Source organism: Cavia porcellus, unplaced genomic scaffold (genome assembly GCF_034190915.1).
Source record: "Cavia porcellus strain 051 isolate PalLab524CR breed Dunkin Hartley unplaced genomic scaffold, mCavPor4.1 scaffold_7, whole genome shotgun sequence".
NCBI lineage: Eukaryota > Metazoa > Chordata > Mammalia > Rodentia > Caviidae > Cavia > Cavia porcellus.
The window spans coordinates 69,812,640-69,836,594 of record NW_026947490.1 but is presented as its reverse complement, the minus strand read 5'-3'; the positions used below and the strand labels follow the sequence as shown (position 1 = coordinate 69,836,594).

At 35.7% G+C, this 23,955-nt stretch overlaps 1 pseudogene; it reads right to left on the bottom strand.

Annotated features, from left to right (window-relative positions):
- Positions 1-22,014, bottom strand: part of LOC101788681 (vomeronasal type-2 receptor 116-like) — a 30,606-nt pseudogene extending 8,592 nt beyond the window's left edge.
- Positions 22,015-23,955: the final 1,941 nt, after the last annotated feature.

The window sequence follows — 23,955 nt, the reverse complement described above, 5'->3', positions numbered from 1 at the left end:
AGTATATGTTTGGATGTTGCTTACTGAACCATTCTGCAAGTCTGTTTCTTTTAATTGGTGAATTGAGGCCATTGACATTAATTGTTGTAACTGTTCTATATTGGTTTATTGTTAACATGGTATCTTTCTGCTGTTGCATCTTTATCTTTCTGTTCTGTTTAATTGTCTGCTTTGCTTAGTGGTTTTTTCCTAAGTGTATCTAAACTGTCTTTCAGTATTCCTTGCAGGGTTGATCTTATGATAATGAAGTTCTTTAGCTGTTCTTTGTCTTGGAAGTATCTTATATCTCCATCCATTTTTAAGGACAGTTTTTCAGGGTACATCAGCTTTGGTTGAAAATCGTTTTCCTTTACGGTCTGAAATACTTCAGTTCATGCTCTTCTTGACTGTGGTGGCAGGGTCATGTGGAGAGCTGCCAGAGCACAGCCGAGCACAGACATCTTCCTCAATCCATTCATGCACTGAGGCATGTGCAGAGCTGCTACTCATGGCCATTATTTCTCGGGCTGTGTGGGAGCTGAGCTTTCACTCTGGAGAGAGATAAATGGCTTCTGATAGCTCCTCTTTGCCAGTAGAGATTTCACCATGTGACACCTCTCCACTCTGTTCCTTTCTTGCTTCCTGATTTAAAATGAGCACCATATTCAAAAGTGAATGTTGACTTGCCAGCAAACCTCAGCACACCTGCACTGCCGCTTCTGCATGATGGAAGGAACCACAAAGAGGAAACTACCAAGCTCCACCCTGGCTCATGCCACTGGGCCTGCCTGACTGCCTCAGCATCCCCGACACCAAGCTTTACCCCAGCTCAGGAAGCTGTGCTTGAGTTGCCCACATCAGCACCCTTCTACTACCACTGCACAGAAGATGACTGCTATGCTCCTTCCTGGCTCTGGATGCTGAGTCCTGCCATTGACTCAGCATGTTCCTCCCCTATGCTGATGCATAGAACTGCCACACTCATCCTGACTCAACCCACTACCCTAGGCTACCCTCCCCATCTCTTAGATCAAGCACTGCTGTGAACGTTGGCTCCCACTACCCCTCCAAGAACCTTGAACTGAGGTGGAGTGGGAGTGCTGGTTTGAAAGGAGATATGGTGGTCCCTCACCCAGACAGAGGATCCTGGTAGGTACTGGTCAATATGTACCCATGTCAGACTTCTCAGCACACACTTTCAATTAAGACGAGCTTGGAATGAAGTAATTTCAGGCCCTAAAAGAAAACAGTTTTCAACCCAGACTGATGTAACCAGAAAAATTATCTTTCAAATTTAATGGAGAAATAAGATACTTCCATAACAAAGAAAAACTGAAGAAATTCATATCTACCAAACCAACCCTTCAAATAGTATTGAAAGACATACCAGAAAGAGTTAAAAATGACCACAATGACCAGAACAACTACAGAAACAAACCACAAGCCTGGACAAGAAATTAAACAAGGGAGGAAAGCAGGAAATCAAGAACAGGAACATAATATGGCAAAGTCAAGCCAGTACATACCAGTGATATTCATAAATGTAAATGACCTCAATTCACCTGTCAAAAGAAGCACATTGACAGAATGGATTAAGAAACAGGTCCTCATTACATGCTGTATACAAGAAACATCTGACTCAAAAAGAAACTCATAGATTAAAAGTCAAAGGATGGTAAAAAGTATTCCATGCAACAGGACCCCAGAAAAAAGGAGGGTTAGCCACCTTGTTTGCAGAAAAAGTGAACTTCAAACCTAAAGTGATTAAAAGAGCTATAGTAGAAAACTACATACTTATTGGAAAACTAGAAGAGGAAGACAAAACAATTATAACTCTATATGCACCAAATACAGGAGCACCCAACTATGTAAGACAAATACTAATGGACATGAAAAATCAAATACACAAGAACACAATTGTAAGAGGAGAACTTAACACCCCACTGTGTGCTGAGAAGTCAGCCATGGGTACAAAGAGATAGATCAATGAGACAAAAAGTCATCAAAGAAATAACAGGACTGAATCACACCTGTGAATCACTTAGTGGATTTAATGTACTTAGTGGACTTAATGTACTTAGTGGATGTTTACATAGTGTTCCAACCAACCACATCAGAATATACATTCTTCTAAGCTGCACATGGGATATTCTTCAAAATAGACCATATATTATCCCATAAAACATTCTTAAGTAAATGCAAAGGGAGTGAAATTATCCCATGCATAATATCAGATCATAGTGCACTAAAATTGGAAGTCAATGGCAAAGAACCTGAAAAACCTGCATAAATACATGGAAATTAAATAACAACCTTCTGAACAAATAGTGGATTACAGATGAAATTAAAGAACAAATAAAACAATACCTACAATACAACAAAAATGCAGACACAGCATATTGTAACCTATGGGATGCAATGAAAGCAGTCCTAAGAGGAAAATATATAGCAATAAATAGTCACATCAAGAAAACAGAATAAGCACAAATAGATAACCTAATGCTACATCTCAAGCTTCTAGAAAAGGAAGAGCAAGTCAAACCCAAAGCTCATAGAAGAGAGGAAATTTTAAAGATTAGAGCAGAAATTAATACAATTGAAACAAAAAATACAAAGAATTAACAAATCAAAGAGCTGGGTTTTTTGAGAGGATAAACAAACTTGATAAACCTCTAGCCAACCTTATCAAGAAAAAACTCAAATCCATGCAATAGTGACTGAAAAGAGGGAAATTACTACAGAGCCCATTAAAATTCAAAAGACCATGAAAATCTACTTTGAAAATCGCTATGGGGTGGAAAACACAGAGGAAGTGGACAGATTCCTAGAAACATATGAACTACGAAGCATAATCAAGAAGATATAGAAATCTTAAATAATCCAATATCAGCTACTGAAACTGAAAACGTGATTAAAAACTTATCAACAAAGAAAAACCTAGGTCCTGATGGATTCATGGCTGAATTCTATAAGAAATTTAAAAAAGATTTAATGCAAATACTCCTTAAACTCTTCAAAAAATTTGAAAGAAAATCAGTCCTCCCTAAGTCATTCTTGGAGGCAGGTATTACCCTGATACCAATAGAAACAAGAGAAAGACTCAACCAAATGAGTACCCTAACCCGGCTGCGATTGAAGAACTGTGGAGCTTCCAAGGGGCAGGTGGGCGCACAGTGTCCCTGAGGCCCAGCTTGTCTGGAACTGCGGAGTTCTGAGCAGGCAGAGGAGGGCCACTGGTTCTGTAGGCCTAATGGCTTGGAGTAGCGCGGCGCCAGAGTCCCAGTAGCTCCAAACATAGAAGGGGATTTTCAACAGATCCTGAGGAAGCTTTCAAGTAACACTTGAAACACAGAAATATAGGAAAATGACAAAACGAAAGACCAAATTACAACCTCAAACCTCCAGCCCATCTCAAGAAACCCTAGGAGCGATGTATATAGAAGAAAATATATCCCATCCACCTCATATATCGGACACAATAGCCACTGAAATTGACAAGCAACTCCAGGAAGCTTTAAAGAAATTCAAACTCGAAATAATCTCCCAGATAAAAGAAGAAATGATAAAAGAAATGAAAGAGATTCTAAATATATCTAAAGAAAACACAGATAAAAAATTGGAGGAACTAAACAAAAAGATAGAATCCCTAGACGAGCAATATAAGAAACAAACAGAATACATAATGCAGATGCACAGAGATATACAGGAAATAAAAAACTCCACTGAAAGTTGTAAAAACCGCCTTAATGAAAGTGAAGATAGAATTTCAGACCTTGAAGACAGGATTGCAGCTAGTGAACAGGAAAGGAAAGATCTTTTGAAAATAACAAGTAACCAGGAAACAACAATTCAACAACTGCAAGACGATGCAAAGAAGAATAACATAAGAATGATAGGGATTAATGAAAGAGAGGGAGACAACATGAAGGATGTCAGGAGGATATTTAGAGAAGTAATAGCTGAAAATTTCCCAAGCATGAGATCAGAAACTGACATCAGGATCAGTGAAGCATATAGAATTCCAAACAGTCATAACCAAAATAAAACTACACCCAGACATATAATAGTCACCATCCCAGAAATCCAACACAAGAATAGATTATTAAAAGCTGTCAGAGAGAAAAGACAAATCACTTATAAAGGAAAACCTATCAGAATCACAGCAGACTTCTCAGCACAAACGATAAAGTCAAGAAGAGCATGGAGTGAAGTATTCCAGATCCTAAAGCAAAATGATTTCCAACCAAGACTGATATATCCTGCAAAACTATCATTCAAAATAGATGGTGCAATACGATACTTCCATGACAAAGAACAGCTGAAGAACTTCATGAACACCAAACCAACCCTGCAAAAAATATTGAAAGACAGTTTAGATACACAAAGGAAAAAACCACTAAGCAAAGCAAATAATTAAACAGAACCGAAAGATAAAGATGCAACAGCAGAGAGATAACATTCCTACAATTAACCAGCATTTAACAGTAATAACCATTAATGTAAATGGTCTCAATGCACCAATCAAAAGAAACAGACTAGCAGAATGGATCAAGAAACAAAATCCAACCATATGCTGTTTACAGGAAACCCATCTAACCCAGAAAGATACTCACAGACTGAAAGTCAAAGGATGGAAAACAATTCTTCATGCAGCAGGAATCCAAAAAAAGGCAGGAGTAGCCATTCTGTTTGCAGACAACGTGAACTTTAAACCAACAATGACCATAAAGGACAAAGAAGGTCACTACATACTCGTAAGGGGAAAACTCCAAGAGGAAGAGATAACTATCTTAAATATATACGCACCAAACTCCAGAGCACCCAGTTATATAAAACAATTATTAACAGAAATGAAAACTCAAATTATCAGTAACACAATTGTAACAGGAGACCTTAATACACCACTGACACCAAGGGACAGATCAACCAGACAGAAAATGAGCAAAGAAATAACAGAACTGAATCACACCTGTGAACAAATGGGTTTGATAGACATATACAGAATGTTCCACCCAACAACATCAGAATACACATTCTTCTCAGCAGTACATGGATCATTTTCTAAAATAGACCATATATTAGCTCACAGAACATATTTAAGCAAATGCAAAAGAGTTGAAATCATCCCTTGCATATTATCGGATCATAGCGCTCTGAAATTAGAAATTAATGACAAAGGATACTGCAAAAATTCCGCAAACACATGGAAACTAAATAACACACTCTTGAGTAATCAGTGGGTCACAGAAGAAATTAAACAATACCTAAAAGAAAATGAAAATGCAGATACAACTTACCGGAATCTGTGGGATGCAATGAAAGCCATTCTGAGAGGAAAATTTATTGCACTGAGTTCCCACATCAGGAAAACAGAACGAATACAAGTAAATAACTTGATGCTACACCTCAAACAGCTAGAAAAAGAAGAGCAAGTCAAGCCCAAAGCCAAAAGAAGAGAGGAAATTATAAGAACCAGAGCAGAAATCAATGCAATAGAGACTAAGAAAACAATCCAAAGAATCAACGAATCAAAGAGTTGGTTCTTTGAAAGAATAAATAAAATTGATAAGCCCCTAGCCAACCTTATTTTAAAAAGGAAAGAAAAAGCTCAAATTCATGCAATAAGAAATGAAAAAGGAGAAATCACTACAGACCCAATAGAAATACAGAGGATCATCAACACCTATTTCGAAAACCTCTACTCTCAAAAGTTTGATAACACAGAAGAAATAGACAGATTCTTAGAAGCATATGAAGTACCAAAGCTAGATCAAGAGGATATAAAACTGTTGAATAACCCAATCTCTGCTAATGAAATTGAGAATGTAATTGGGTCCTTGCCCACCAAGAAGAGCCCAGGCCCAGATGGATTCACTGCAGAATTCTACAAGAAATATAAAGAAGACCTAATGCCGACACTCCTCAAACTATTCAATGAAATTGAAAGGGAAGCAATCCTTCCTAAGTCATTCCTGGAAGCAAATATTACTCTAGTACCAAAACCTGAGAAAGACCCAACTATAAAAGAGAACTATAGACCGATCTCCCTAATGAACACAGATGCAAAAATCCTCAATAAAATATTGGCAAATAGGATCCAGCAAATCATCAAGAAGATTATACACCATGACCAGGTGGGATTCATCCCAGGAATGCAAGGATGGTTCAACATACGCAAATCAATAAATGTAATCCACCATATCAATAAAGCCAAAAATAAGAATCACATGATCATCTCTATAGATGCAGAAAAAGCCTTCGATAAGGTCCAACACTTATTCATGATAAGAACTTTACAGAAAATTGGAATAAATGGTCTTTACCTCAATATAATAAAGGCCATTTATGACAAACCAACAGCCAGCATCATACTAAATGGCCAAAAATTGAAAGCCTTTACTTTAAAATCGGGTACAAGACAAGGATGTCCTTTATCACCACTCCTATTTAATATAGTACTGGAAGTACTAGCCAGAGCAATTAGGCAAGAAAGAGAAATAAAAGGGGTAAAGATAGGAAAAGAAGAAGTTAAATTATCATTGTTTGCAGATGACATGATACTCTACATAGAAGACCCCCTAAACTCCATTGAAATACTCTTAGATACAATAAATAAATTCAGTAATGTGGCTGGATACAAAATCAATACTCAGAAATCAATAGCATTCCTATACACGAACAACAAAATTACAGAGAGGGAAATAAGAGAAACTGGACTATTCACATTAGCAAGCAAAAAAATGAAATATTTAGGAATTACTCTTACGAAAGAAGTGAAAGACTTATACAGTGAAAATTATAATACACTGAAAAAGGAAATTGAAGATGATCTCAGAAAATGGAAAGACATCCCTTGCTCATGGATAGGAAGAACAAACATTGTGAAAATGGCCATTCTCCCAAAACTGTTATACAGATTCAATGCAATCCCAATAGAAATACCATCAACATACCTTATAGATCTAGAGAAATCACTCCTAAATTTCATCTGGAACCAGAAGAGACCTAGAATCGCAAAGGCAATTCTAAGCAGCAAAGACAAAGCAGGAGGCATCACAATCCCTGACTTGAAGTTATACTACAAAGCAACAGTAGTAAAATCAACATGGTATTGGAATCAAAACAGAGCTGAAGATCACTGGAATAGATTAGAAGATACAACCACAACTACAAACACACTCAACCACCTTATCTTTGATAAAGGAGCCAAGCAGGTTCCCTGGAAGAACGACAGTCTCTTTAATAAATGGTGCTGGAAAAACTGGCTCTCCATTTGCCGAAAACTAAAGCTAGACCCATGTCTATCACCATGTACTAAATTAAAATCTAAATGGGTCAAAGATCTGAATATTAAAACAGAAACACTAAATCTATTGGAAGACAAAATAGGTAGAAACCTTGGAGACATAGGAGTAGGTAAAGAATTCATGAACAGGACTCAAACCGCACAGGAAATACTTCCCAGAATCAATAACTGGGACCACTTCTTATTAAAAAGTTTCTGCATGTCAAAAGAAATCTCCAGCATAGTGAAAAGAAAACCCACAAACTGGGAAAAGATTTTAGTGAACTCTCTCTCAGACAAGGGCCTCTTGTCTAAAACATATAAAGAATTAAAGAAACTCAGACCTCCGAAATTCAAAGATCCAATCCAAAAATGGGCATCTGAGATGAATATGCAATTCTCAGATGAAGAAATGCAAATGGCAAATAAATACATGAAAAAATGCTCATCATCATTGGTCATTAGAGAAATGCAAATTAAAACCACACTGAGATACCATCTCACTCCTGAAAGAATGGCCAGGATCAAGAAAACCGACAACAAATGCTGGAGAGGCTGTGGGGAAAAAGGAACTCTCCTGCACTGCTGGTGGGAGTGTAGACTGGTACAGCCTTTGTGGAGATCTGTCTGGAGATTTCTCAAAAAGTTGGGACTGGAAATCCCATTTATTCCAGCTATTCCACTTCTAGGCATATTCCCAGAAGAACTGAAAGCATCATACCACAGTGATATATGTGCACCTATGTTTATAGCAGCACAATTTGTAATCGCCAGATCTTGGAAACAACCCAAGTGCCCATCAACTGAGGAATGGATAAAAAAGTTGTGGTATTTCTATACAATGGAGTATTATTCAGCTATAAAGAAGGATCACATTGAGATATTTATCAATAAATGGGCACAGCTTGAGACCATACTCATAAGTGAAATAAATCAATCTCGCATGTGTGAATACCGAATAGTTTCCCTAATGTAAGTAATGATTCAAATATATAAAAATATGTGGTAATCATGATTCCCCATTAGGTGGCCTTGAAGCCTTATAAAGTTTTCAGTTATTAATTAGAAAGGCTTTATTCTGGGCTTCTTGATATGAAAATATTTGAAGCTAGAGTATATGAAGTTTTACCCAAATATTTCAAGGAAAAAGACACTATGGTAACTACTATTAAGTCAGGTTATAAGGTGGTGAAGTACTAGGTTGTTGAAACAGTCATGCTGTGACCTCTATTGTTATATTGTTATGTCCTGTTTTATCTCAATCTCCCCCTTATTGTTTCAAAAAAAATTATTTAGTCATTTCTTATGTTTGTCTTAATTAAAGAAAAAATTCAAAAAAATTAGGATATATAAATAGTAACTCTTTTCGATTTCCTATTAACTTGTTTTGAAGTCCTGTAGTACTCCCACGATCTTGTTTTGACTGATTAGACTCTGTTCCATTCTATATGATAGTATCAAGTTTGAAGACATAGGCAACTACTTTGAAGACAATAAGATTCACTAAGATACCCATTCTGGTTTGACTATTGTCTTCTTTGGAAGTCCTGTAATGTTTACAACGCCTAAGTTTTATTGGTCTTGTTCTCTACTGTTTTGTCCAACTTTATAATATCTAATAAGATAGACAATTCTTTTTAAGGAAACAAGGGACAACGTTGATAACCATTGTTGATAAACTTGTACTCTGTTCTACACCATGTGCTACGTCTATCCTTGGTATTGACTGACAGCTTTGTTTTGCCATATTTGACTGTATTCTTCCCCCCCCCCAAAGAAAGTAATAAGCACTAAGGAGTAATAAAATCCAAGATGTGTAAATTTTGTTGTAAAAAAGAGAGGGAAAAAAAAAAAGAAAAGGAGCTCTAACGGATATAACAGCAAGTGTGTTTGGGGGTGTTAAATAGCTGACTTTATCAATGTTTTTGGAACATTGAACACAGCTGTTTGCAGTCTCCCTGTTTGAATGTCCACCTTGTGTTCTTTGATACTGTGATTTGAGGAACTATTTTCAAGAAAATAGTGTGTAATCTACTAGCAGGTAATTTCTTACTGTTATGGTTTTTTGTTTTGTTTTGTTTTGTTTTGTTTTGTTTTGTAGTTCTGTATTGCGTGTACCCTTACGCCGCTTTGGTTTGTTTTGTGTTTTTCTCTTTTTCCTCTTAAATAAAAAAAAAAAGACTCAACCAAAAAGGAGAACTACAGACCAATCTCACTAATGAACACTGATGCAAAGATTCTCAATAAAATACTAGTAAATAGAATGCAACAAATCATCAAGAAGATAATACACCATGACCAAGTGGGACTTATTCTAGGAATGCAGGGATGGCTCAATATATGCAAATCAATAAATGTAATACATCACATCAACAGAACCAAGAATAAAAACCACAGGGTCATCTCAATAGATGCAGAAAAAGGTTTTGATAAAGTACATCACGTGTTCATGATAAAAACCCTACAGTAACTCAGAATAGATGGTATGTACCTTAATCTCATAAAGGCCATTTATGACAACCCAACAGCCAGCATTATACTAAATGGACAGAAACTGAAAGCTTTCACTGTAAAATCAGGAACAAGACAGAGATATTCACTATCTAGATATCCACTATCATGTCTAGAACTATCCTATTCAATATAGTTCTAGACATATTAGCAAGAGCAATCAGCCAAGAGGGAGAAATAAAAGGAATAAAAATAGGAAAAGAAGTTAAATTATCACTATTTGAAGACAGCATGATACTCTACAAACAAGACCCCCAAAACTCCATTAAGAAACTGCTGGAGGTTATAAACAAATTCAGCAGTGTAGCTGGATGCAAAGGCAACACTCAAAAATCAATACCATTCTTGTACACAAAGAACTCATTGAGTGAGAAATTATGGCAGTATCACCTTTCACAATAGCCTAAAAAAATCAAATGCCTAGAAATCAGCCTAATCAAGAGTGTAAAAGATCTATATGCTAAAAACTATGCTACTCTAAAACAGGAGATTGAAGAGGATATTAGAAAATGGAAGGATATTCCTTGCTCTTGGTTGGGAAGAACCAACATTGTGAAAATGTCCGCACTCCCAAAACGGTTATACAGATTAAATGCAGGCCTAATCAAAATACATCAACATACCTTACAACATACCTTATAAAAAAATTTCATCTGGAAACAGAAGAAACCTAGAATAGCAAGGCAATTCTGGGCAACAAAGGCAAGAGAGGAGGCATCTCAATTCCTGAATTGAAACTATACTACAAAGCCACAGTGATAAAATCAACAAGATTTTGATTAAATCAAATCAACTGGCAAAGAAATAAACCTTGAGGATAGAGAATCAATGGAACAGATTAGAAGATGCAAACACAACTACAAAGACACTCAGCCACCTTATATTTGACAAAGGGATCAAACATGTTCAAAGGAAGGATAGCCTCTTTAATAAATGGTGTTGGAAAAATTGGCATTCCATATGCCAAAGACCAAAAATAGACCCATGTCTATCGCCATGCACTAAAGTCAAGTCAAAATAGATAAAAGATTTAAGTATTAAAACAGAAATACTAAATCTACTGGAAGACAAAGTAGGTAAAAATCTTGAAGACATAGGGATAGAGAGAGAATTCATGAATAAAATGCAAACTGAATGGGAAATACTTCTAAGAATCAACAGTTGGGATCTCATATTACTAAAACATTTTTGCACTTCAAAAGAAATCACCAATAAAGTGAAAATAAAATCCACAAAATGGGAAAGAATTTTAGCCAACAATTCCTCAGCCAAAGGACTTATATCCAGAACGTATAAAGAGCTGAAAAACATCAAACCTCCCACCAAATTCAAAGACCCTCCCAAAAATGGGCACTTGAGATGAACACACAGTTCTCAGGTGAAGATATACAAATGGCAAATAAATATAGGAAGAAATGTTCACCATCACTGGTCATTTGACAAATTCAAATTAAAACAGCATTGAGATTTCATCTCACCCTGGAAAGAATGACTGCCATCAAGAAAACAACTGATAACAAATATTGACAAAGATGCGTGGAAAAAGGAACTCTTCTCCACTGTTGGTGGGAGTGCAGACTGGTGCAACCACTATGGAAATCAGTATGGAGATTCCTCAAAAATCTAGGATTGGAGGTTCCACTGAATCTAGCTTTTCCTCTCCTGGGTATTTTCCCAGAAAAATTGAAAAGAACATGTCCCAGTGATATATGTGTATCCATATTCATAGCAGCACAATTTGTGATAGCTAAATCTTGGAAACAACCAAAATGCCAATCAATTGCAGAATAGATGAAAAAATGTATTTTTATACAATGGAATACTACTCAGCTATAAAAAGGATCATCTTGAAACCTTTATAGGTAAATGGAGGCAAATTTAAAATATCCTCATTAGTGAAATGAACAAGATTCAGATGATTAAATATCACCCAGTCTCTCTAGTGTAAGAAACAATAAAAACTGACAGAATAATAAGATCCAAAAAGTATAATAGATATTGAAAGCAAAAGAGAAGGAAAGTGCTCTAAAGAGTATAATGGTATGTAAAGAGTGTAAGATAGATGACCATATTACTGAATCTCTGTTGGAACATTGAACAGAAGGATTTTTACCATCAATGTTTGAAAGTCTAGCCACTATTTATGCTTTGATTTTGTGATTTGGCAACTATTTTTTAAGACGACAATGAGAAATCTAACAACTAGTGATTCTACAATGACAATTTTTTTAAAAATTGTTATTGTTCTACATTTCTTTCCTGTTTTCCTATTTTCTTTAATATTCTTCTGTATATTTGGGAAAAAGTGAACAATACGCAATACAACAACCATTGTTAAATTTCTTTCATTCTGTTTGCAAGACCTGTATTGTTATTGTTTTGAATCTGCTGTTGTTTATATCTTCTTTATGTTTTTCTTTTCTGACTTTTCTCTTTTTAAAATATAAATAAATAAATAAATAAAAAGAAAATACATTTCATTTTATTTTATGGAAAAATAATGTTTCAAAACAAAACAGAATCAACATTTGACACCTAGCATATTATTATCTTCAGAGTAGATACTCAGAGGTCAAGATTCTCCAAATAAAAGTAAATTCTCGAAGTAAAAGTAATATTTTGCCTGCACTTAAGGTCATTTTCAGAGCATCCCTGCCCTCAAATGCTGATTCTGACATTATGGAGTTTTCACTTGGACAGGTGCTCAGACTCAATAGCAAGACTCAGGACTCACACCCACAACTCTGGTAACCTTGTCACATGTGCATTACTTCCAGAGATTGTCTGACCTTCCTTAGCATATTCAGCACTGTTGAAGTGTCTGTGAATCTCTTGTTGGACGACAATTTAACAAGACATGTCACCCAATACCATATAAAAGTGGGCTACCCAGGATTTCCCCTTGAGATTTTCAACTATGAGTCATCTTTAGGTGTCTTTCAAGCCTACCCTACTCAAGCACTAAGTGTTCCCTGAGTTTCTAGAGGTGATGTAATGGAAATTATCTCTGAATTGGGATGATGTTGACAGTTCAAAGAATGACTTTGACAAGCCCACATTGATGAGTAAATACTTTTGGTATAAGTCACATGCAGCATAGGTAGAACTCATACAAAGCTGCACTATCAAAGTTGGCACATCCTTCTTAGCAAGCTACAGTTTACCTAGCATGAATGTTAAATACCAAAACTGAGGACCAAAGAAGTTTCCCAGAAAATTTATGCTTAACAGTTTGTTATCTTATTCTTTTTTTTGTGCCAGGGATTGAATTTATGATCTCACACCTGACAGACAGGCAATATGCCACAAAAATTCAAACCAGTATCTAGGGAGAAATGCAACAGGAAAATAGTTTTTATATACCACTTATATGTATATATAATGAGTCCAAATAAGATGTACAAACAGAACCATTTATCACATTAATAAATTATGATTAAATCAGACTAAATGGAAATATGTATAAATTGTGAATGCAAAATCACTTCTCCACAGTTTCAAGTTCTCGCCAAAATTGGCATATGAATTCAGTGCCTTGTTGTGCTACATGCTACGTTGTCATGTTACATTCCATATGACCAATCAATTCTAGAAGTTTAAAGATCACAATGACAGAGAAATTCTGTAACACCCATAGGAATATTGTAATAGGTAAAAGTGAGGCCGACTACGCAATTTTGCTACTATCACTGTATTACAGGCAAGGTATGTTGAGAGAAGAGAAAAGCGATGAAATGTATCAGCATTCAGGGATATGTATATATGTATATATATATATATATATATATATATATATATATGTGTGTGTGTGTGTGTGTGTGTGTGTGTGTGTGTGTTAGTGTATTAAAATCAGTAAAAACATGACATCAAAGAAGGTAAAATAAACTGAATAACATAACAAAATTGAAGATAGCAAACTAATTTTGTTGTAATAGAAATAAAAGAACAAAAAATACCGAGTAAAATTCAAGTAGAAAAGGAAATTAATACAAGTGGCAAAAATTATAATGGTCTTATGTCAAGAAGTAACTATTCTTTGATTATTCAAGTGAATTCAGGAGCCTAACATAAAGTCTGACTGGGAAAACCATAGACAGATGCATCACAATATTTATGCATTTAGGAAAATAATAATTTTAATTTAAGAAGACTATTTTTTCTATGAAAATGTACTGTATCTCCAAACCCATACAAATAATTTCCTTCTGGCCTTAACAAAGTGATATAGCACTTAGGAACAAAGATGCAGCCGAGTAGCACTGCACTGGAAGCCAAGATGGAGAAGACCTCCAGGGCCACCACCACCTTCCCCTTTCTGCTATGGTACACAGGGAGGAAGGTGACCCACACACTGCAGAACACCAACATGCTGAACATCAGGACCTTGGCTTCATTCACTGTGTCAGGCAGGTTGCTGGCCAAGAAAACCACCATGAAGCTGAACAGTGCTAAAGCTAAAGAGCCCAGGTATCCCAGGACACAGTAAAAGGCAATGAGGGAGCCCTTGTTATACACAATGATGGTGTGGCCATGTTCAGTGTGTGCATCTGTGTCAATGTAGGATGGATTTGTCCCCATCCAGACTGCACAGAGAGTGACTTGGATCATGGAGAAGATGGGGATGATGTAGTTTGGTGCCCCAGATACCAACAACTGTGTCATCCTTCCACCTGGAACAGTCATTTTAAAGGCCAGCACCACAGTGATGGTTTTGGCAAAGACAATGGAAACAGCCACAGTGAAGACAGCTGCAAATGTGGTCTGCTGGAGGATGCAGGCGGCTGTGTTGGGATGGCCAGTGATGAACAAGGGGCAGAGGAAACAGGAGATGAGGGAGATGAGCAGGGTGTAGCTCAGAGTCCAGTTGTTGGCCTTGACAATTGGAGTGTCTCGGTGCTTCACAAAATGCCCAAGGACAGCAGCTGTGAGGATGGTAAGACTCACTGCATTGCCAGCCAGAGCCTTCCCCAAGGGTTCTGCATAGTTCACAAAAGTCACAGACTTTTGGAGGCAGTGCTTTCTCTCAGTGTTGGCAGACTGATGACCTGGACATGGCACACACTGTTCCATGTCTAGTGAGAAGTTAAAATTCTCACCACTGCAAATCCAGTTTTCCCCTCCTAGTCACACCCCTTACCCCAAAATGCTCATGGTTATTTGAGGCAAATCTCTCTATTCTTCTAGATACATAAAGAGTTATATAAGAGGCTGTTACTTCTTGATACAGACTACATTATTTTTGATGTCATAGATGACACTATTATCTTTATTAATCTGACATATTCATAAATGCAGTTATTCTCTTTCACAGACTGAAACACTTTCTGTGAAATAAACTTTTCTAAGTGCTATTCTGTTTTCTCATTCAACCAATAAGGAATAATTTATGAACCATCACAATCCAATAAGTTCAATGACTCAGATAATACAAGCAGTGCTTGTCAGGAAATGAATTGTCACCCTATATAATGTTGTTATTTTCACCAAAATTCTAATTCCTTTTTTTGTACAGTGTATCGATCTCATAATCTTGCACTTGTCAGGCAGGTATATAATTGAATTTTGACTAAAATTGCCTATCATCAGTATATTAATTTGGTAAATAGTGATTCTTCTTCATTGAATCTTCTTTCCATGAACACATTTTATCCAACCAGTTATTTCAGGTTTATGTTTAATTCTTTCCTTTAATTTATTACTCATATATTCCTAAGCACTTAAAGAATTTATAGGTATTTCACACATTAAAATGTCGTCAGTATTATCTTATATCTTTCTTCTTGGAATGGCACATGAGTGAATTCTACGAGAATTTTTTTTTTCCTGGTACCGGGGATCAAACTCACGACCATGCGCTTGCAAGGCAGGCCCTTATGCCACTGAGCTAAATCCCCAGCCCCTCTGGGAGAATTTTAACATAAAACTTTCACTTAGTTAAAACTTTATAGATTCATTAATATAAATTCATTCATTAATTCATTCATTGAAATTTTATCTGTGCACACATCTAATGCTGAAAACTAAATGTATTTGTACTAAATCCTTTCTGAGAATTTTTTAACTTTTATTTCTTTGCTTCAAGATATTCTATTAGCTAAGTGTTCCAGTGTATTGCCAATAAAAGTAATGTTATGGAGAAATTTTTACATATTCTTCTTTTCCAAATTTAATCACAAAATACAATGCTTTCTTTGTATTCAGGGAATATTAGTTATGGAACTAAGACAGTTGTTTCCAACTTTTAATCTAGTAAGAGTTACTGTCATTCATTTCTAACTTTTCACTAAGTGTTCAATACATTCTATTATTACTTATTCATTTTAGTTCTGTTTTCTAAGACAATTAGTGCAATGAATTATATTGAATATAGAAAATCTGGTCATGATCTAGCTCCCCATCACAATTGTGAATACCCTTCAAAAGGGAAAGTAAAGCATAGAAATCACGATTCTACTATCAATTTGTGACAGCAGTGGATGCCAGACTTAAGCTCTTTACATAAAATAAATTGCTCTCCACTTTCCCTTTTTTTTGGTCTTTTTCCTTTTTTTTTTTTTTTTATTGGTACCAGGGATCGAACTCACGGATACCTGCTTGCAAGGCAGGTGCTTAATGCCACTGAGCTAAATCCCCAGCCCCCACTTTCCCATTTTTGTAAGATGTGTGATTAATAAGTATTAGTATGGCCTTAAATGCTTATGTTTCTCCAGTGAGGCTTTATACATTATTAAAATTTGGGAAAGCCCTAAATTATGAGCTAATATGTTAAACGTGATATTGTAGAATTTTTCCTATTTTGTTTTGGATGTTTTACCCTTTTATTTTAAATTTATCAATTCCAAGTAAACATTCATAGATCGATGTCCACCTATTCATATCACCATATATGAAAGATTGCTTTTCTGCACAAAGTACCAATTTCTCTGCAGTTATGTTTTGTATGCAGTTTTTCTCTTTATTCCTGTTAAACTTAATTGAAGGTAATCAGTTTTTTAAAGGGAATTGACTTTAGGGTTTTTTTGTTGTTTTGTTTTGTTTTCTCTAGATATCCAGATTTATTTTATATTGTTTCTTCTCACAATCTTATTATTGTTGAATTTGCTAATTTTTACTAGTTTCTGATAAAAATCCTCAAATGTGAAACTGAGCCTTTCTTTATTAGGAAGTCAATATATGGCTATAAAGTTACTTTCACATTCAACACAAAGGTTTCATAAGTAATATACCCATTAGACACAAAAAATTTTATTTCCTAATTAAGCACAAGACATTGAAGAATGTATTACTTAAACCTGAAGGAACTAATTTGGGGTGCATTGTTTCTATAAATTAGTATGGAGCACATATATCAAAGTGCCACACATCTAATTTGATTGTACATACCCAAAGTTACTCACTTCTATACAATATCAAGTTTATTATATTTCAAAACTAATTAAGAATTACATTAAGCACATTAGAAAACTAAAGCACACAAGTCAGAAAAATAAATAATGTACAACAGAGAGGTAATGTAACCATACCAACATTTTTAACGTAAATGCAGTCAATTCCAAAGTGATACGTATGGTATTCAAAAATCTTATATATTATTTTTCTCTGCACCATGCACAAAATGTCTTCTGACATTCTTTGTTCTTTAATAATACTGAGCCTCATTTTATGTACTTCACTTACTATGCAATTTGTAAATATTCCATGACCATACTTCTATTAATCACATCAAGAAATTGTCATATCCCTTGCCCATTTGATATAACACAGATGTTATGAGATCTATGAAAAATTTTATTGTACATTGATCAAAAATGTAAGTATGATCATTTATTATATCCTATATTCTGTGTAAATATGACACTTAAAGCTCAGTGACACAATTACTCATGTCACTACACAATAGGTGACTGAAAGTTCAGTGACACTAACAATTATTCATGTCACTACACAATAGGTGACTAAAAGGTATGGCTCATATTACAACTTTATAATTTCACTGCAAGAAAAGACATATGGCCACTAATTTTTTTCAAAATACTTCCTCTCATTTCAAAAGCTCTTATCTCACCATTATTTCACTTTCTGAATCAGTACTTAAACTCTTTCTGGATTATTCACATATATTCAGTGATCCATGCTCCCAAATACTTTTCAATGGAAAAGCAGGCTTCTAAGACATTATGATATGTACTTATCTATCTACTCATTGAATCTGCCACAAGGCCACCTCTGACTCTGCCTCAAAGTCATTGTACTTATTTAGCCTTCCAGGTACTGGGATGATAAGCATGCTTCACCATAAATGTCTGGGGACATAATGTTCTGTGTGGATCTAGAAAAATAAAGGTGCCATGTATGATGTCACATGCCTATATTCAGAACTGTACCAGAAGTGGTAGGAGGACCACAAGTTTCAGGCCAGCCTTGCAACTTAAGGAGAAAGTTTCTAAGAATAACAAAATGCATTTGGCAGAAAAAACACCCCAGTGGTAGACCATGTGTGCAGCTCATCCCAGAAAAGCAAAAGGGAAACAAAAAACAGTACTCAAATATAGTTCAGAGAAAGATGAGTATGGACTATCAAGAAGTACTGTTACAGAGGGAAGTTACTAAGAAATGGGAGAAAGAACTTGCCTTTATTATTCTTGTTATAACTCGGGCCCCCGATATAAAATCCAAGGAAGCAAGAGACCAAAAATTTAGGTAGCAAAGGCTTTATTTCCAGGCCTGGCGATGAGTCTCCGAGAGCCAATTTGGAGACTGTGTCCCAGAGACTGAAGGAAGGACTTTAAAAAGAGGCTGGAGGAAAAGGGGGCGGGACAAAGAAACCTGCAGAGCCATCAAACTTGTTGACCCGAGTCTGGAAACTGTATTGCTGTCCACTTAGCTCTGACAATCTCGGGAGTTCTTGGTGTTTCTCAAATTACTCCCATCCTACAGACTGACATTATCTCGGAGTGGCACATCTGCAGCAATATTTGGAGAAGAATGTGGACAGCTAATTATCCCAGGACAGCTCGTTTTCACTAGTGGGTGTGAAGGTGTCAAGAGTTACAAGAAGCTGAAACTTAAGTTTTACAAAGATCTGATATCTAACTCATTTGATGCATACAGAACAAAAGGAAAGCACTGATCGGGGTTTGGGCCATAGTATTTCCCGGTAATTTCTTTGAAGCTAAACAGTTCTTAAAATTGGGGCAGGCTCATTTTATGACAGATCATCACTGGATCGGGAAGAGGTCACCAGAAACCCAAATTCTTTATAGCCTAGATAGATAAGTGAGGGGAGAGGGAGGCAATAAGGTGCCATACAGAACAGAAAACGGCGGTTATGTGTCAAGGTCAGGTAAAGGGTTAAACTCATATGCAAATCTCTCTGCACACAAGCAAGTTATTTCAAACAAGTGTAAATTAATGGGCCATCCTAGTTTTCTTTAGCTCTTTAGCAGAGAATAGAGGCGCCTAACAGTGATTAACAACCCTTGTTAGCTTGTTTTAGCACAACTTCTGTAGTTTGTAAAGGGCAACAATGGTTAACATATCAATTAGGTGAGATTCTTGCAATTCTTTACAGAGGAGAGTATTGCTCAACATATCAATTAGGTCATTTAACATATCAGTTAGGGAAAAAGGATAAAAAAAAACACATTTAGTAAGCCACGTTGCAGGTTTGCTATAATATACATACAATGAAGCTATTTTTTTTAGAGTACAACAATTCTCTTCAAGATTTTACTCATTTCTTGAATTTATGAGAGACAAAAGAGAGGCTGACAACTGATCCAGAACCTTTACTTTTTTCTTTTTTCTTTTTTTTTTTTTTTTACCGGTACCAGGGATTGAACTCACGACCACGCACTTGCAAGGCAGGCACTCATGCTACTGAGTAAATTCCCAGCCCCCAGAAGTTTTACTCTTAACTGTATCATTAGCAATCTCATTCTTTGAGCAAGGGGTGCAATCAAAACAGCAGGCAGCCTTTCATTGCTAAAGGGGTTCCTTAAATCCAGGATTACAGCTCTCACTGCATACAGAGTGAGAAGTCCGAGGACAATCAGATTCAGGTTTGTAACTTATCTTTTATTTAGTCTTTCACAAGCAAACTGACAACTTAATTTTGTGCTAATGCATGCATTCACATATTTGCTTGAATGTCACATATATTTACTGTCAAAACTATGAATATTGACAAAACATGGTTATGTAAATATGATTCTTTCCTATTCATCAGAAAGATGGAAAGTAGGAAATATTTTACATTCAAAACGTGAGTTGTTAAGTTTTCAGGTGTGAGCATTCAATATCGAGGGTGCAGCACAAGATGCACAAAAAGGTTTTATTTGTTTGTGTTAATGAAGGAAATGATGTTTAGTGGCCACCTACCTCCATAATTCCTGTGGCTCACTCTATCATCTTCTCAGAAAAGACAACTGCTGCCCAACTGGAGCATGCAGGGAAATCTCTCCAACTTTTGCCCTAAATCTCAGGCCTTCAGAAACCAAAAGTTGAGAATGTCATACTTGACATCTGTTTTAATGTTTTTGTCTAAAGTTACTTGTTCTCCAACAGGACTGGTAAACTGAAGATCCTTCAGAAAAGCATGTAGCTGAAAAAGATTTTTTTAATTCCTTTCTTCATAAATTAAGTAGAGTAAATTAAAATATCATAATGTTCCTAAAAACTTAGTTTCAGAAGAAGATATGTGAACCAAACCCATACAAATATATGCTGTGAATGGATGTCAACAATATCCACTCACTGTTTTCTGATTTCTCCTATAACATCTATCTGCTAAGTGAGGTTATAAATGCCACCATGGCTGTAGAATGCAATACAAATCTTAGACAAAATATCTAACATAGAGTTTAGCACATTTAGGTACACAAAAAACACACATCCTACTTTCTTTTCTAACACTACATGGGAAAAGTTTCCATTTTCATTGAAAACTTGGTGTTTTCTTCAGAACCAATGAAATGGTCTTGATTCATTTCCAGGTCAAAATTTATCTCTAGAATCCTTTGGGTTGTCCAGAAATGATTTTTGTTTGTTGGTTTTGAGCACTTTTGGAAAGCCCTATATTTTGACTTTGATAACAGAGCCTGCATCACAACAAAAAAACCATTACCTGCCGGGGAGAGAACAGCATATTATCCCCACTTCCTGTGAGCTGTGCTTGAGCTTGTTGTAAAAGCAACTCCTGGAGGGCATGGGACACCACATACACTGCATTGTATGCATTGAAACTCCCATCGCTCTTGTGGCTGTGTCAAAACGATTCAGAGAGGCATTAGGTGCACAGTCCTTCAGCAAACAGTCAGAGACAGGCAATGAGCAGTGGAAATCTGGAATCAATACTGAGTGAGGAAAATGTCTTCTGGTTATTTGAAGGGGGTAGCCATTTGGATAAACTTATCAAAACCAGAAATCTCCTCATCGTGGTGTGAAATAATGAGAGTCCCATGAAATGAGTCCAGGATGAAATTTCTCCCAGCCAGGACTGTATTCGACTGTGAATTTGTGACTCACACTCCCTATCACCAAATATAACCCTATCTGATGGTTTATGTGATTTAGACTGTCAGTATTATAATAAAATATTACATCTACAGGTGATATTTCTCAAATCAGGAAATCTTGCACCTTTGTAACTGAAAGGTAGGACACAGGAGCATTTGAGATCATTTTTACACATGCCACACATAGTCCATTCCTGTCCATCTCTCCTCTCACACTGAGAGAAACTGAAAACCACTCTGCCCTTCTGCAATGACCAGTCCTCAGGTCCAGGTGAAATGAAGCATCAAGGAAACCACCCCACGGGCCAGAGATGCATCCTTTGGGCCCACCTGATAGAGAGAGAGAAACTGGCCATTTTCATTGAAATCAGTTTCATAAGTGCCAAAGGTAAGCTGAAGGGAAAAGAAAACTTGAAATTATGTGGAGAGACTTGATGTAAAGCACAATCTTACATGTATTATGAAACAGTTGAAATACAGAAGGAAATACAGATGCCAAGCAAATTGTAGAAGGAAAAACTCATTATTCTCATTTATTTAATCATCTGACTTTATAAGAATCTTGTTTTAGAAATTAACTGAGCAGACTGTGAGTTCAAGAAATCCTGTCCTGCTTTTCTGATGTATGTAAGGAAAATGTGGGTAATCTATAAATCTCAATGTGTTGCACTTTGAGACTACACAATATGTGTGACGCACTAACCCAATTTCTCCGTTTGTCATCCTTAGGAACTGAACCTGATATTATCAACTAATATGACATGATTATATCCTTCCCTATTTATCCTGCCTCACCTGTGGAAATTTGTAGAATTCCAGAAATTTTTCAATTTGAGAAGAAATTGCCCATGGTGATCTTGTCAGCAGTGCTATTGATTTAGTCTCTGTCCCACATCTATCGTGAGGTGTCCCATTTTGTCCTGTGTGCCAAACGAGAAACTGTCTAATAACTTCCAGTAACTGTAAAGTCAGTTATGGTATTCATATCCCAGAGATATGTTGTGTAAAAGATGAGAATTCTTGTTAATCTCTTTGATGGCAAAAATGAAGTCTGGAACAGTCTGGTAATTGTTGGGCATAAGCCAGAAAAGAGAGAGAAGTAATTCATAGATTAAAATTAAAAACTCAATGCATAATTGTATTCCAATCCAGACCAATATCACTTATTAGTTGGATGTGGTGTCTTTCCCTCTTTCATATCCTAAGGAACTAACTGTGAAAGTGCTGGTTTTAGTGTTATTTCTGAAAGTTGATCAGTATTAAATTAGATTATCTTTGTTGATTTATCATGGACAAGAGTAACATCCTTACAATTGACCAAAGAAAACATGCATCATATTTTGTTATAGGAGGACATAATAACATGATTTCAATATATAAATCATGAATCAAATATTTTCAACTTCTTAGCCTTGATGATTTTTAAAAAGCAAGTAAAGCATGTTTTAGGCATGTACTTTGTTGTTCATTATTCTTCCACAGTCTGAGTTAAGACAACATTCTGTGTCAATACAAGACTCAGAAATTGTAATCTACTTCTGCAAGATCTGATGCCTACAAGTTCTTAGAACTTTTTCTAAACAAATTGCTTAACAGGATCCAATGGGTTTTTACTAACTTTCAAATACATAGAAAAATGATTCCAATTATAAAGGAAAATAGAATAGAGTAAAAACTCAGGATTCTAACAGATGAGAAATTTTACATACATTATCCTTTTCATCTCTTAAAAACAGAAAAGTAATTTAAAATCTGTAGCAGTGCTTCTCTTAAACTGTCCCTGTACTCCACATTTTTCAGCATCTATGCCAGAAAATGATGTTTTTGCCTTATCATTGACTGATATTTGATTTTGTAAGACTAGAATACAGCTTCCCTGGTTGTCCTATCTGTCAAGGACTGGTGAAGAGGTTAGGTCACATGTGTGTCTTGTTAATATTCTGTTTCATGGAGAAGAATGGGTGTTCTTTTCTCCTTGAACTGGTACACATTGACCCCAGGAACAGATCTACTATTGAAGTTCTCTACTCTGCCCCATCGATGCCCAGAATATGTATTTTTCAGTTGCGGTTTTTTATGTATCAATATGTGTCTTCTAAATAAATCTTGCTAATATAACTTTTATTTTACTATTACTGCAAAATGTTATCTTTCTCTCACACAGGGTTGTTGAATTCCTCAGAATACTGCCATATATTTTCTTATTGGCATGCTTCCTCTATATTCTATTTTGTTTTCATCATTATAAGCTCTAGAAGCTTAATTTTCCTTTTTGCTTCTACATTATCTGGATATATTACAATGTGTAAAATCACAGTATTTTTGTGATAACTTGAAAATCCATAGAATTATAAATTGTGCATCTTCTTTGATATTTTTAATCAAGCATTTTATCTAATGCATTGTTAATTAATAAAACTACTAAAGATTTATTTTCATTGTGTTTGTCATATAATATTTTTAGTACTTTGTCTTTGAAATTTTTCAAATGTAATGTGGTTTATATACATGTTCCACAAACAGTTAACTAAATTTGTCATTTTTTCATCAAGTGCCACAGTTTGTGTTCAAGGGGAAAAAAGTGGTTACAATTTTGTAAGTAGTGTTTTCATCAAATGTCACAGTTTGTGTAGTAGTGAAGTAAAACAAAATTATGATTTTGTA